This window comes from Cololabis saira, unplaced genomic scaffold (genome assembly GCF_033807715.1).
Source record: "Cololabis saira isolate AMF1-May2022 unplaced genomic scaffold, fColSai1.1 scf046, whole genome shotgun sequence".
Taxonomy (NCBI): domain Eukaryota; kingdom Metazoa; phylum Chordata; class Actinopteri; order Beloniformes; family Belonidae; genus Cololabis; species Cololabis saira.
Genome location: NW_026906210.1, coordinates 197,501 through 207,500, shown reverse-complemented (window position 1 = coordinate 207,500; position 10,000 = coordinate 197,501). Strand labels below are relative to the sequence as shown.

General features: G+C 45.7%; 30 non-coding genes and 1 pseudogene across 30 annotated transcripts in view; all 31 read left to right on the top strand.

The window, feature by feature from the left end:
• LOC133434384 (5S ribosomal RNA) overlaps positions 1-115 on the top strand; it is a 119-nt gene extending 4 nt beyond the window's left edge. Inside the window, exon 1 of the ribosomal RNA XR_009778528.1 lies at positions 1-115. This exon is cut by the window's left edge and continues 4 nt beyond it. This is a non-coding gene — a ribosomal RNA (5S ribosomal RNA).
• A 217-nt stretch (positions 116-332) lies between these two features.
• LOC133434291 (5S ribosomal RNA) lies at positions 333-451 on the top strand. Its single transcript, XR_009778440.1, has one exon. It is a non-coding gene; the product is annotated as a 5S ribosomal RNA (ribosomal RNA).
• Positions 452-650: 199 nt separating this feature from the next.
• Positions 651-769, top strand: LOC133434392 (5S ribosomal RNA). Its single transcript, XR_009778536.1, has one exon. It is a non-coding gene; the product is annotated as a 5S ribosomal RNA (ribosomal RNA).
• Positions 770-986: 217 nt separating this feature from the next.
• On the top strand, positions 987-1,105 carry LOC133434215 (5S ribosomal RNA). Its single transcript, XR_009778367.1, has one exon. It is a non-coding gene; the product is annotated as a 5S ribosomal RNA (ribosomal RNA).
• A 217-nt stretch (positions 1,106-1,322) lies between these two features.
• Positions 1,323-1,441, top strand: LOC133434214 (5S ribosomal RNA). The gene has a single exon (XR_009778366.1). It is a non-coding gene; the product is annotated as a 5S ribosomal RNA (ribosomal RNA).
• Positions 1,442-1,640: 199 nt separating this feature from the next.
• Positions 1,641-1,759, top strand: LOC133434422 (5S ribosomal RNA). The gene has a single exon (XR_009778565.1). It is a non-coding gene; the product is annotated as a 5S ribosomal RNA (ribosomal RNA).
• Positions 1,760-1,958: 199 nt separating this feature from the next.
• Positions 1,959-2,077, top strand: LOC133434213 (5S ribosomal RNA). Its single transcript, XR_009778365.1, has one exon. It is a non-coding gene; the product is annotated as a 5S ribosomal RNA (ribosomal RNA).
• Positions 2,078-2,276: 199 nt separating this feature from the next.
• Positions 2,277-2,395, top strand: LOC133434537 (5S ribosomal RNA; annotated as a pseudogene).
• A 199-nt stretch (positions 2,396-2,594) lies between these two features.
• Positions 2,595-2,713, top strand: LOC133434212 (5S ribosomal RNA). The gene has a single exon (XR_009778364.1). It is a non-coding gene; the product is annotated as a 5S ribosomal RNA (ribosomal RNA).
• Positions 2,714-2,912: 199 nt separating this feature from the next.
• Positions 2,913-3,031, top strand: LOC133434435 (5S ribosomal RNA). Its single transcript, XR_009778577.1, has one exon. It is a non-coding gene; the product is annotated as a 5S ribosomal RNA (ribosomal RNA).
• Positions 3,032-3,230: 199 nt separating this feature from the next.
• Positions 3,231-3,349, top strand: LOC133434353 (5S ribosomal RNA). The gene has a single exon (XR_009778499.1). It is a non-coding gene; the product is annotated as a 5S ribosomal RNA (ribosomal RNA).
• Positions 3,350-3,566: 217 nt separating this feature from the next.
• On the top strand, positions 3,567-3,685 carry LOC133434561 (5S ribosomal RNA). Its single transcript, XR_009778689.1, has one exon. It is a non-coding gene; the product is annotated as a 5S ribosomal RNA (ribosomal RNA).
• A 217-nt stretch (positions 3,686-3,902) lies between these two features.
• On the top strand, positions 3,903-4,021 carry LOC133434560 (5S ribosomal RNA). The gene has a single exon (XR_009778688.1). It is a non-coding gene; the product is annotated as a 5S ribosomal RNA (ribosomal RNA).
• A 199-nt stretch (positions 4,022-4,220) lies between these two features.
• Positions 4,221-4,339, top strand: LOC133434421 (5S ribosomal RNA). Its single transcript, XR_009778564.1, has one exon. It is a non-coding gene; the product is annotated as a 5S ribosomal RNA (ribosomal RNA).
• Positions 4,340-4,538: 199 nt separating this feature from the next.
• Positions 4,539-4,657, top strand: LOC133434369 (5S ribosomal RNA). The gene has a single exon (XR_009778514.1). It is a non-coding gene; the product is annotated as a 5S ribosomal RNA (ribosomal RNA).
• A 199-nt stretch (positions 4,658-4,856) lies between these two features.
• Positions 4,857-4,975, top strand: LOC133434476 (5S ribosomal RNA). The gene has a single exon (XR_009778616.1). It is a non-coding gene; the product is annotated as a 5S ribosomal RNA (ribosomal RNA).
• Positions 4,976-5,174: 199 nt separating this feature from the next.
• On the top strand, positions 5,175-5,293 carry LOC133434375 (5S ribosomal RNA). Its single transcript, XR_009778520.1, has one exon. It is a non-coding gene; the product is annotated as a 5S ribosomal RNA (ribosomal RNA).
• A 199-nt stretch (positions 5,294-5,492) lies between these two features.
• On the top strand, positions 5,493-5,611 carry LOC133434494 (5S ribosomal RNA). Its single transcript, XR_009778633.1, has one exon. It is a non-coding gene; the product is annotated as a 5S ribosomal RNA (ribosomal RNA).
• A 199-nt stretch (positions 5,612-5,810) lies between these two features.
• On the top strand, positions 5,811-5,929 carry LOC133434383 (5S ribosomal RNA). Its single transcript, XR_009778527.1, has one exon. It is a non-coding gene; the product is annotated as a 5S ribosomal RNA (ribosomal RNA).
• Positions 5,930-6,146: 217 nt separating this feature from the next.
• LOC133434320 (5S ribosomal RNA) lies at positions 6,147-6,265 on the top strand. Its single transcript, XR_009778467.1, has one exon. It is a non-coding gene; the product is annotated as a 5S ribosomal RNA (ribosomal RNA).
• Positions 6,266-6,464: 199 nt separating this feature from the next.
• LOC133434390 (5S ribosomal RNA) lies at positions 6,465-6,583 on the top strand. Its single transcript, XR_009778534.1, has one exon. It is a non-coding gene; the product is annotated as a 5S ribosomal RNA (ribosomal RNA).
• Positions 6,584-6,782: 199 nt separating this feature from the next.
• Positions 6,783-6,901, top strand: LOC133434544 (5S ribosomal RNA). Its single transcript, XR_009778673.1, has one exon. It is a non-coding gene; the product is annotated as a 5S ribosomal RNA (ribosomal RNA).
• A 199-nt stretch (positions 6,902-7,100) lies between these two features.
• LOC133434468 (5S ribosomal RNA) lies at positions 7,101-7,219 on the top strand. Its single transcript, XR_009778608.1, has one exon. It is a non-coding gene; the product is annotated as a 5S ribosomal RNA (ribosomal RNA).
• A 199-nt stretch (positions 7,220-7,418) lies between these two features.
• On the top strand, positions 7,419-7,537 carry LOC133434559 (5S ribosomal RNA). Its single transcript, XR_009778687.1, has one exon. It is a non-coding gene; the product is annotated as a 5S ribosomal RNA (ribosomal RNA).
• Positions 7,538-7,736: 199 nt separating this feature from the next.
• LOC133434453 (5S ribosomal RNA) lies at positions 7,737-7,855 on the top strand. Its single transcript, XR_009778593.1, has one exon. It is a non-coding gene; the product is annotated as a 5S ribosomal RNA (ribosomal RNA).
• Positions 7,856-8,054: 199 nt separating this feature from the next.
• Positions 8,055-8,173, top strand: LOC133434352 (5S ribosomal RNA). The gene has a single exon (XR_009778498.1). It is a non-coding gene; the product is annotated as a 5S ribosomal RNA (ribosomal RNA).
• Positions 8,174-8,390: 217 nt separating this feature from the next.
• Positions 8,391-8,509, top strand: LOC133434228 (5S ribosomal RNA). Its single transcript, XR_009778379.1, has one exon. It is a non-coding gene; the product is annotated as a 5S ribosomal RNA (ribosomal RNA).
• Positions 8,510-8,726: 217 nt separating this feature from the next.
• On the top strand, positions 8,727-8,845 carry LOC133434443 (5S ribosomal RNA). The gene has a single exon (XR_009778584.1). It is a non-coding gene; the product is annotated as a 5S ribosomal RNA (ribosomal RNA).
• A 199-nt stretch (positions 8,846-9,044) lies between these two features.
• Positions 9,045-9,163, top strand: LOC133434450 (5S ribosomal RNA). The gene has a single exon (XR_009778590.1). It is a non-coding gene; the product is annotated as a 5S ribosomal RNA (ribosomal RNA).
• Positions 9,164-9,362: 199 nt separating this feature from the next.
• Positions 9,363-9,481, top strand: LOC133434527 (5S ribosomal RNA). The gene has a single exon (XR_009778665.1). It is a non-coding gene; the product is annotated as a 5S ribosomal RNA (ribosomal RNA).
• A 217-nt stretch (positions 9,482-9,698) lies between these two features.
• LOC133434276 (5S ribosomal RNA) lies at positions 9,699-9,817 on the top strand. Its single transcript, XR_009778426.1, has one exon. It is a non-coding gene; the product is annotated as a 5S ribosomal RNA (ribosomal RNA).
• Positions 9,818-10,000: the final 183 nt, after the last annotated feature.

Below are 10,000 nucleotides of genomic sequence, written 5' to 3'. Positions count from 1 at the left end.
ACGGCCATACCAGCCTGGATGTGTCCGATCTCGTCTGATCTCGGAAGCTAAGCAGGGTCGGGCCTGGTTAGTACTTGGATGGGAGACCGCCTGGGAATACCAGGTGCTGTAAGCTTTTTCAACCAGCAGAGAGCGCTCTCGCTTAATCTACCCACACATATTTCAACGTGGTAACAGCGACAGCTCACGTCCTAAAGTGTTTTGCACATGGTAAAGGCACTTTAACTCCAACAAATAAGTGCTTCTAAATTATTATCACCAACAAATCAATGACTTATATTATATGACTTATCTTCAACTCCATTTAAGAGGTATTTCAAGCTGCAGCTTCAGCTTACGGCCATACCAGCCTGGATGCGCCTGATCTCGTCTGATCTCGGAAGCTAAGCAGGGTCGGGCCTGGTTAGTACTTGGATGGGAGACCGCCTGGGAATACCAGGTGCTGTAAGCATTTTCAACCAGCAGAGAGCGCTTTCGCTTAATCTACCCACACATATTTCAACGTGGTTAGAGCGACAGCTCACGTCCTAAAGTGTTTTGCACATGGTTAAGGCACTTTAACTCCAACAAATAAAACCAACAAATCAATGACTTATATTCTATGACTTATCTTCAACTCCATATAAGAGGTATTTCAAGCTGCAGCTTCTGCTTACGGCCATACCAGCCTGGATGCGCCCGATCTCGTCTGATATCGGAAGCTAAGCAGGGTCGGGCCTGGTTAGTACTTGGATGGGAGACCGTCTGGGAATACCAGGTGCTGTAAGCTTTTTCAACCAGCAGAGAGCGCTCTCGCTTAATCTACCCACACATATTTCAACGTGGTAACAGCGACAGCTCACGTCCAAAAGTGTTTTTCACATGGTTAAGGCACTTTAACTCCAACAAATAAGCGCTTCTAAATTATTATCACCAACAAATCAATGACTTATATTATATGACTTATCTTCAACTCCATATAAGAGGTATTTCAAGCTGCAGCTTCAGCTTACGGCCATACCAGCCTGGATGCGCCCGATCTCGTCTGATCTCGGAAGCTAAGCAGGGTCGGGCCTGGTTAGTACTTGGATGGGAGACCGCCTGGGAATACCAGGTGCTGTAAGCTTTTTCAACCAGCAGAGAGCGGTCTCGCTTAATCTACCCACACATATTTCAACGTGGTAACAGCGACAGCTCACGTCCTAAAGTGTTTTGCATATGGTAAAGGCACTTTAACTCCAACAAATAAGTGCTTCTAAATTATTATCACCAACAAATCAATGACTTATATTATATGACTTATCTTCAACTCCATATAAGAGGTATTTCAAGCTGCAGCTTCAGCTTACGGCCATACCAGCCTGGATGCGCCCGATCTCGTCTGATCTCGGAAGCTAAGCAGGGTCGGGCCTGGTTAGTACTTGGATGGGAGACCGCCTGGGAATACCAGGTGCTGTAAGCTTTTTCAACCAGCAGAGAGCGCTCTCGCTTAATCTACCCACACATATTTCAACGTGGTAAGAGCGACAGCTCACGTCCTAAAGTGTTTTGCACATGGTTAAGGCACTTTAACTCCAACAAATAAAACCAACAAATCAATGACTTATATTCTATGACTTATCTTCAACTCCATATAAGAGGTATTTCAAGCTGCAGCTTCTGCTTACGGCCATACCAGCCTGGATGCGCCCGATCTCGTCTGATATCGGAAGCTAAGCAGGGTCGGGCCTGGTTAGTACTTGGTTGGGAGACCGTCTGGGAATACCAGGTGCTGTAAGCTTTTTCAACCAGCAGAGAGCGCTCTCGCTTAATCTACCCACACATATTTCAACGTGGTAACAGCGACAGCTCACGTCCTGAAGTGTTTTGCACATGGTTAAGGCACTTTAACTCCAACAAATAAAACCAACAAATCAATGACTTATATTCTATGACTTATCTTCAACTCCATATAAGAGGTATTTCAAGCTGCAGCTTCAGCTTACGGCCATACCAGCCTGGATGCGCCCGATCTCGTCTGATCTCGGAAGCTAAGCAGGGTCGGGCCTGGTTAGTACTTGGATGGGAGACCGCCTGGGAATACCAGGTGCTGTAAGCTTTTTCAACCAGCAGAGAGCGCTCTCGCTTAATCTACCCACACATATTTCAACGTGGTAAGAGCGACAGCTCACGTCCTAAAGTGTTTTGCACATGGTTAAGGCACTTTAACTCCAACAAATAAAACCAACAAATCAATGACTTATATTCTATGACTTATCTTCAACTCCATATCAGAGGTATTTCAAGCTGCAGCTTCTGCTTACGGCCATACCAGCCTGGATGGGCCCGATCTCGTCTGATCTCTGAAGCTAAGCAGGGTCTGGCCTGGTTAGTACTTGGATGGTAGACCGCCTGGGAATACCAGGTGCTGTAAGCTTTTTCAACCAGCAGAGAGCGCTCTCGCTTAATCTACCCACACATATTTCAACGTGGTAACAGCGACAGCTCACGTCCTAAAGTGTTTTGCACATGGTTAAGGCACTTTAACTCCAACAAATAAAACCAACAAATCAATGACTTATATTCTATGACTTATCTTCAACTCCATATAAGAGGTATTTCAAGCTGCAGCTTCAGCTTACGGCCATACCAGCCTGGATGCGCCCGATCTCGTCTGATCTCGGAAGCTAAGCAGGGTCGGGCCTGGTTAGTACTTGGATGGGAGACCGCCTGGGAATACCAGGTGCTGTAAGCTTTTTCAACCAGCAGAGAGCGCTCTCGCTTAATCTACCCACACATATTTCAACGTGGTAAGAGCGACAGCTCACGTCCTAAAGTGTTTTGCACATGGTTAAGGCACTTTAACTCCAACAAATAAAACCAACAAATCAATGACTTATATTCTATGACTTATCTTCAACTCCATATCAGAGGTATTTCAAGCTGCAGCTTCTGCTTACGGCCATACCAGCCTGGATGCGCCCGATCTCGTCTGATCTCTGAAGCTAAGCAGGGTCGGGCCTGGTTAGTACTTGGATGGTAGACCGCCTGGGAATACCAGGTGCTGTAAGCTTTTTCAACCAGCAGAGAGCGCTCTCGCTTAATCTGCCCACACATATTTCAATGTGGTAACAGCGACAGCTCACGTCCTAAAGTGTTTTGCACATGGTTAAGGCACTTTAACTCCAACAAATAAAACCAACAAATTAATGACTTATATTCTATGACTTATCTTCAACTCCATATAAGAGGTATTTCAAGCTGCAGCTTCTGCTTACGGCCATACCAGCCTGGATGAGCCCGATCTCGTCTGATCTCGGAAGCTAAGCAGGGTCGGGCCTGGTTAGTACTTGGATGGGAGACCGCCTGGGAATACCAGGTGCTGTAAGCATTTTCAACCAGCAGAGAGCGCTCTCGCTTAATCTACCCACACATATTTCAACGTGGTAACAGCGACAGCTCACGTCCAAAAGTGTTTTTCACATGGTTAAGGCACTTTAACTCCAACAAATAAGCGCTTCTAAATTATTATCACCAACAAATCAATGACTTATATTATATGACTTATCTTCAACTCCATATAAGAGGTATTTCAAGCTGCAGCTTCAGCTTACGGCCATACCAGCCTGGATGCGCCCGATCTCGTCTGATCTCGGAAGCTAAGCAGGGTCGGGCCTGGTTAGTACTTGGATGGGAGACCGCCTGGGAATACCAGGTGCTGTAAGCTTTTTCAACCAGCAGAGAGCGGTCTCGCTTAATCTACCCACACATATTTCAACGTGGTAACAGCGACAGCTCACGTCCTAAAGTGTTTTGCATATGGTAAAGGCACTTTAACTCCAACAAATAAGTGCTTCTAAATTATTATCACCAACAAATCAATGACTTATATTATATGACTTATCTTCAACTCCATATAAGAGGTATTTCAAGCTGCAGCTTCAGCTTACGGCCATACCAGCCTGGATGCGCCCGATCTCGTCTGATCTCGGAAGCTAAGCAGGGTCGGGCCTGGTTAGTACTTGGATGGGAGACCGCCTGGGAATACCAGGTGCTGTAAGCTTTTTCAACCAGCAGAGAGCGCTCTCGCCTAATCTACCCACACATATTTCAACGTGGTAACAGCGACAGCTCACGTCCTGAAGTGTTTTGCACATGGTTAAGGCACTTTAACTCCAACAAATAAAACCAACAAATCAATGACTTATATTCTATGACTTATCTTCAACTCCATATAAGAGGTATTTCAAGCTGCAGCTTCTGCTTACGGCCATACCAGCCTGGATGCGCCCGATCTCGTCTGATATCGGAAGCTAAGCAGGGTCGGGCCTGGTTAGTACTTGGTTGGGAGACCGTCTGGGAATACCAGGTGCTGTAAGCTTTTTCAACCAGCAGAGAGCGCTCTCGCTTAATCTACCCACACATATTTCAACGTGGTAACAGCGACAGCTCACGTCCTGAAGTGTTTTGCACATGGTTAAGGCACTTTAACTCCAACAAATAAAACCAACAAATCAATGACTTATATTCTATGACTTATCTTCAACTCCATATAAGAGGTATTTCAAGCTGCAGCTTCTGCTTACGGCCATACCAGCCTGGATGCGCCCGATCATGTCTGATCTCGGAAGCTAAGCAGGGTCGGGCCTGGTTAGTACTTGGATGGGAGACCGCCTGGGAATACCAGGTGCTGTAAGCTTTTTCAACCAGCAGAGAACGCTCTCGCTTAATCTACCCACACATATTTCAACGTGGTAACAGCGACAGCTCACGTCCTAAAGTGTTTTGCACATGGTTAAGGCACTTTAACTCCAACAAATAAAACCAACAAATCAATGACTTATATTCTATGACTTATCTTCAACTCCATATAAGAGGTATTTCAAGCTGCACCTTCTGCTTACGGCCATACCAGCCTGGATGCGCCCGATCTCGTCTGATCTCGGAAGCTAAGCAGGGTCGGGCCTGGTTAGCACTTGGATGGGAGACCGCCTGGGAATAGCAGGTGCTGTAAGCTTTTTCAACCAGCAGAGAACGCTCTCGCTTAATCTACCCACAAATATTTCAGCGTGGTAACAGCGACAGCTCACGTCCTAAAGTGTTTTGCACATGGTTAAGGCACTTTAACTCCAACAAATAAAACCAACAAATCAATGACTTATATTCTATGACTTATCTTCAACTCCATATAAGAGGTATTTCAAGCTGCAGCTTCTGCTTACGGCCATACCAGCCTGGATGCGCCCGATCTCGTCTGATCTCGGAAGCCAAGCAGGGTTGGGCCTGGTTAGTACTTGGATGGGAGACCGCCTGGAAATACCAGGTGCTGTAAGCTTTTTCAACCAGCAGAGAACGCTCTCGCTTAATCTACCCACACATATTTCAACGTGGTAACAGCGACAGCTCACGTCCTAAAGTGTTTTGCACATGGTTAAGGCACTTTAACTCCAACAAATAAAACCAACAAATCAATGACTTATATTCTATGACTTATCTTCAACTCCATATAAGAGGTATTTCCAACTGCAGCTTCTGCTTACGGCCATACCAGCCTGGATGCGCCCGATCTAGTCTGATCTCGGAAGCTAAGCAGGGTCGGGCCTGGTTAGTAATTGGATGGGAGACCGCCTGGGAATACCAGGTGCTGTAAGCTTTTTCAACCAGCAGAGAGCGCTCTCGCTTAATCTACCCACACATATTTCAACGTGGTAAGAGCGACAGCTCACGTCCAAAAGTGTTTTGCACATGGTTAAGGCACCTTAACTCCAACAAATAAAACCAACAAATCAATGACTTATATTCTATGACTTATCTTCAACTCCATATCAGAGGTATTTCAAGCTGCAGCTTCTGCTTACGGCCATACCAGCCTGGATGTGTCCGATCTCGTCTGATCTCGGAAGCTAAGCAGGGTCGGGCCTGGTTAGTACTTGGATGGGAGACCGCCTGGGAATACCAGGTGCTGTAAGCTTTTTCAACCAGCAGAGAGCGCTCTCGCTTAATCTACCCACACATATTTCAACGTGGTAACAGCGACAGCTCACGTCCTAAAGTGTTTTGCACATGGTAAAGGCACTTTAACTCCAACAAATAAGTGCTTCTAAATTATTATCACCAACAAATCAATGACTTATATTATATGACTTATCTTCAACTCCATTTAAGAGGTATTTCAAGCTGCAGCTTCAGCTTACGGCCATACCAGCCTGGATGCGCCTGATCTCGTCTGATCTCGGAAGCTAAGCAGGGTCGGGCCTGGTTAGTACTTTGATGGGAGACCGCCTGGGAATACCAGGTGCTGTAAGCATTTTCAACCAGCAGAGAGCGCTCTCGCTTAATCTACCCACACATATTTCAACGTGGTTAGAGCGACAGCTCACGTCCTAAAGTGTTTTGCACATGGTTAAGGCACTTTAACTCCAACAAATAAAACCAACAAATCAATGACTTATATTCTATGACTTATCTTCAACTCCATATAAGAGGTATTTCAAGCTGCAGCTTCTGCTTACGGCCATACCAGCCTGGATGCGCCCGATCTCGTCTGATATCGGAAGCTAAGCAGGGTCGGGCCTGGTTAGTACTTGGATGGGAGACCGTCTGGGAATACCAGGTGCTGTAAGCTTTTTCAACCAGCAGAGAGCGCTCTCGCTTAATCTACCCACACATATTTCAACATGGTAACAGCGACAGCTCACGTCCTGAAGTTTTTTGCACATGGTTAAGGCACTTTAACTCCAACAAATAAAACCAACAAATCAATGACTTATATTCTATGACTTATCTTCAACTCCATATAAGAGGTATTTCAAGCTGCAGCTTCTGCTTACGGCCATACCAGCCTGGATGCGCCCGATCTCATCTGATCTCGGAAGCTAAGCAGGGTCGGGCCTGGTTAGTACTTGGATGGGAGACCGCCTGGGAATACCAGGTGCTGTAAGCATTTTCAACCAGCAGAGAGCGCTCTCGCTTAATCTACCCACACATATTTCAACGTGGTTAGAGCGACAGCTCACGTCCTAAAGTGTTTTGCACATGGTTAAGGCACTTTAACTTCAAAAAATAAAACCAACAAATCAATGACTTATATTCTATGACTTATCTTCAAATCCATATAAGAGGTATTTCCAACTGCAACTTCTGCTTACGGCCATACCAGCCTGGATGCGCCCGATCTCGTCTGATATCGGAAGCTAAGCAGGGTCGGGCCTGGTTAGTACTTGGATAGGAGACCGTCTGGGAATACCAGGTGCTGTAAGCTTTTTCAACCAGCAGAGAGCGCTCTCGCTTAATCTACCCACACATATTTCAACGTGGTAACAGCGACAGCTCACATCCTGAAGTGTTTTGCACATGGTTAAGGCACTTTAACTTCAACAAATAAAACCAACAAATCAATGACTTATATTCTATGACTTATCTTCAACTCCATATAAGAGGTATTTCAAGCTGCAGCTTCAGCTTACGGCCATACCAGCCTGGATGCGCCCGATCTCGTCTGATCTCGGAAGCTAAGCAGGGTCGGGCCTGGTTAGTACTTGGATGGGAGACCGCCTGGGAATACCAGGTGCTGTAAGCTTTTTCAACCAGCAGAGAGCGCTCTCGCTTAATCTACCCACACATATTTCAACGTGGTAAGAGCGACAGCTCACGTCCTAAAGTGTTTTGCACATGGTTAAGGCACTTTAACTCCAACAAATAAAACCAACAAATCAATGACTTATATTCTATGACTTATCTTCAACTCCATATCAGAGGTATTTCAAGCTGCATCTTCTGCTTACGGCCATACCAGCCTGGATGCGCCCGATCTCGTCTGATCTCTGAAGCTAAGCAGTTTCGGGCCTGGTTAGTACTTGGATGGTAGACCGCCTGGGAATACCAGGTGCTGTAAGCTTTTTCAACCAGCAGAGAGCGCTCTCGCTTAATCTGCCCACACATATTTCAATGTGGTAACAGCGACAGCTCACGTCCTAAAGTGTTTTGCACATGGTTAAGGCACTTTAACTCCAACAAATAAAACCAACAAATCAATGACTTATATTCTATGACTTATCTTCAACTCCATATAAGAGGTATTTCAAGCTGCAGCTTCTGCTTACGGCCATACCAGCCTGGATGAGCCCGATCTCGTCTGATCTCGGAAGCTAAGCAGGGTCGGGCCTGGTTAGTACTTGGATGGGAGACCGCCTGGGAATACCAGGTGCTGTAAGCATTTTCAACCAGCAGAGAGCGCTCTCGCTTAATCTACCCACACATATTTCAACGTGGTAACAGCGACAGCTCACGTCCAAAAGTGTTTTTCACATGGTTAAGGCACTTTAACTCCAACAAATAAGCGCTTCTAAATTATTATCACCAACAAATCAATGACTTATATTATATGACTTATCTTCAACTCCATATAAGAGGTATTTCAAGCAGCAGCTTCTGCTTACGGCCATACCAGCCTGGATGCGCCCGATCTCGTCTGATCTCGGAAGCTAAGCAGGGTCGGGCCTGGTTAGTACTTGGATGGGAGACCGCCTGGGAATACCAGGTGCTGTAAGCATTTTCAACCAGCAGAGAGCGCTCTCGCTTAATCTACCCACACATATTTCAACGTGGTAACAGCGACAGCTCACGTCCAAAAGTGTTTTTCACATGGTTAAGGCACTTTAACTCCAACAAATAAGCGCTTCTAAATTATTATCACCAACAAATCAATGACTTATATTATATGACTTATCTTCAACTCCATATAAGAGGTATTTCAAGCTTCAGCTTCAGCTTACGGCCATACCAGCCTGGATGCGCCCAATCTCATCTGATCTCGGAAGCTAAGCAGGGTCGGGCCTGGTTAGTACTTGGATGGGAGACCGCCTGGGAATACCAAGTGCTGTAAGCTTTTTCAACCAGCAGAGAGCGCTCTCGCTTAATCTACCCACACATATTTCAACGTGGTAACAGCGACAGCTCACGTCCTAAAGTGTTTTGCACATGGTTAAGGCACTTTAACTCCAACAAATAAAACCAACAAATCAATGACTTATATTCTATGACTTATCTTCAACTCCATATCAGAGGTATTTCAAGCTGCAGCTTCTGCTTACGGCCATACCAGCCTGGATGCGCCCGATCTCGTCTGATCTCGGAAGCTAAGCAGGGTCGGGCCTTGTTAGTACTTGGATGGGAGACCGCCTGGGAATACCAGGTGCTGTAAACTTTTTCAACCAGCAGAGAGCGCTCACGCTTAATCTACCCACACATATTTCAACGTGGTAACAGCGACAGCTCACGTCCTGAAGTGTTTTGCACATGGTTAAGGCACTTTAACTCCAACAAATAAAACCAACAAATCAATGACTTATATTCTATGACTTATCTTCAACTCCATATCAGAGGTATTTCAAGCTGCAGCTTCTGCTTAAGGCCATACCAGCCTGGATGTGTCCGATCTCGTCTGATCTCGGAAGCTAAGCAGGGTCGGGCCTGTTTAGTACTTGGATGGGAGACCGCCTGGGAATACCAGGTGCTGTAAGCTTTTTCAACCAGCAGAGAGCGCTCTCGCTTAATCTACCCACACATATTTCAACGTGGTAACAGCGACAGCTCACGTCCTAAAGTGTTTTGCACATGGTAAAGGCACTTTAACTCCAACAAATAAGTGCTTCTAAATTATTATCACCAACAAATCAATGACTTATATTATATGACTTATCTTCAACTCCATATAAGAGGTATTTCAAGCTGCAGCTTCAGCTTACGGCCATATCAGCCTGGATGCGCCCGATCTCGTCTGATCTCGGAAGCTAAGCAGGGTCGGGCCTGGTTAGTACTTGGATGGGAGACCGCCTGGGAATACCAGGTGCTGTAAGCTTTTTCAACCAGCAGAGAGCGCTCTCACTTAATCTACCCACACATATTTCAACGTGGTAAGAGCGACAGCTCACGTCCTAAAGTGTTTTGCACATGGTTAAGGCACTTTAACTCCAACAAATAAAACCAACAAATCAATGACTTATATTCTATGACTTATCTTCAACTCCATATCAGAGGTATT